A 2,188-nucleotide genomic window follows, 5' to 3' on the forward strand; every position below is an offset into this window, starting at 1 on the left:
TGGTAGTAGACCGACCCAGTCTCTATTACGAAGATTTAACGAGAAGATTGAGTAGAGGATCCGCCCCTGAGCCTGACAAACTCTAACGAAACCCAAGGAAAGGATTGACAACCCGTTCACTCGCAAGTCGTCGAATGTTTCCATGCTCCATGTTCTCTGTAAACTTGTATCAATTTATATTTCATCTAATAAAGTCCGTTCTATTCGATAGATTTTTATGCAACACTTATGGTAACCAATCCACTAAAGTGACTGCTGGTGTTTTCATTAAAACGTAGTTTAATTCAAAAATCTTTACAAGGAAACTTTGTTGAACACTTAGGCAAATTATTATCTCGGTAGAGTTTTAATTTGAATAAGGGCAATTATCCCGGATAAGGGTTTTGTCACGTTCAAAGCCAATTAATTAGAGGTTCCGTCATTTATTTCATCTTTATAATTCGTACAAAGTTTAAAGTTGTTTTCTTTGCTTAATGCAAACAAATATACTAGTTTACTTTTCTAAAGTACTAAAACGTTCTTGTTTTGCAAATTCATTTTTAAATCAGATATTTTCTAACATCTTCATACTCTAATCTAACTCTTATTCTAGCAATTTCAAAACCAAAACCGATTAAACGATTTTCCATATTATAAACCTTAAAAGTAAATTTAACCGATTGTAAATAAGTTTTGTTAAAAAAACGTTCCCCGTGGGATCAATATCTTTTATTACTACAAGCGTATACCGTGCACTTGCTGAAATCGCTCAACAAGTTTTTGGCGCCGTTGCCGGGGAACGCCAAAATTTTTGACAAAATTTTAAATTTTTCATGTTTTATTACGTATCTAGGTTTATTCATACTTATTCAAACTTTTACATTTTATTTATTTTCAATTACTAACATATTTATTTTTCAAATTCTGTTTTGTAGGTAGTTTCGGTTCGTGCGAAATTTCAAGTTCATGCGCAGTTCTCGAAGTTCAGGCACGTCACCAGATCCTATTGACCCAGAAATTGAAAGAACTCTTAAAAAGAACAAGAAAGAAAAGAAAAAGAAAAACCAAACCCCAATAAAAACTAAAATTACTGAGCCAGAAGTTATGGCCACACTTATGGATTACGCTAGGCCAGGAGTGGCCAGTGTAACAAACAGTATAGTTAGACCCCAAATTAATGCACATCATTTTGAAATTAAGCCTGCGTTGCTTAATATGTTGCAAAATAATGTAACGTTTTACGGGTTACCTAACGAAAATCCTAATACCCATTTAACAAATTTCTTAGAAATTTGTGACACTTTTAAAATTACTGATGTAACTGCAGAAGCAATCAATCTTCGCCTTTTTCCTTTTACTTTGAAGGATCGAGCCAAAGAATGGTTAACTTCTATGCCAACCGCATCAATTGAGACTTGGGAGCAATTAGCCCAAGCATTTTTATCAAAAAAATTTCCTTTAGCAAAAACCGCAAGAGTCATTAAAGAGTTAACATCTTTTTCTCAAAATGATAATGAAACTCTTTATGAATCTTGGGAACGTTTTAAAGAACTTCAACGTTTATGCCCACACCACCAATTGCCCACTGAACTTTTAATGCAAACATTTTATAATGGACTAAATCCTACAACTAGAGGTTCATTGGACGCTATGTCTGGAGGGTTATTCATGAAGAAAACATCTGCCCAAGCAAGAGAACTTTTGGAGGAAATGGCAATCAACAGCAGTATGTGGCCCGCGGAACGTGGACACGTACCATTAGCGAAACCATCATCCTCAACAACATCATCAGTTAAAGGTATAATGAATCTTGATCCAGTAGCGATGTTGCAAGCCCAATTTTCTGCCTTGTCGCACAAAATTGATATGTTTATGGCACCGTGTGATCCTAATGGTCAACCAATCCAAACGGATGTGGATTACGAAGGTATGAGTGAAATTGAATAGGTAAATTTTGTCCAAGGACAAAACCAAACTAATAACCCTTATTCCAATACATATAATCCTGGATGGAGAAATCATCCTAACTTTAACTGGAGAGATAATAATAATGCTAATGCTAATCAAAATCGTACTACTAATTATCAAAATCAATCCAGAGATACGATTAGCACTTTATCTTCTAAAATCGACAAATTTATTGATGCTATGAGCGGAAAAATAAGTAATCACGACGATGGTTTTAAACGGATCGAGAATAAATTCGATC

At 34.6% G+C, this 2,188-nt stretch overlaps 1 non-coding gene across 1 annotated transcript; it reads right to left on the bottom strand.

Moving 5' to 3' along the window:
- Positions 1-1,452: 1,452 nt before the first annotated feature.
- LOC136216072 (small nucleolar RNA R71) lies at positions 1,453-1,559 on the bottom strand. Its single transcript, XR_010683066.1, has one exon. It is a non-coding gene; the product is annotated as a small nucleolar RNA R71 (small nucleolar RNA).
- Positions 1,560-2,188: the final 629 nt, after the last annotated feature.

Source organism: Euphorbia lathyris, chromosome 1, assembly GCF_963576675.1.
Source record: "Euphorbia lathyris chromosome 1, ddEupLath1.1, whole genome shotgun sequence".
NCBI lineage: Eukaryota > Viridiplantae > Streptophyta > Magnoliopsida > Malpighiales > Euphorbiaceae > Euphorbia > Euphorbia lathyris.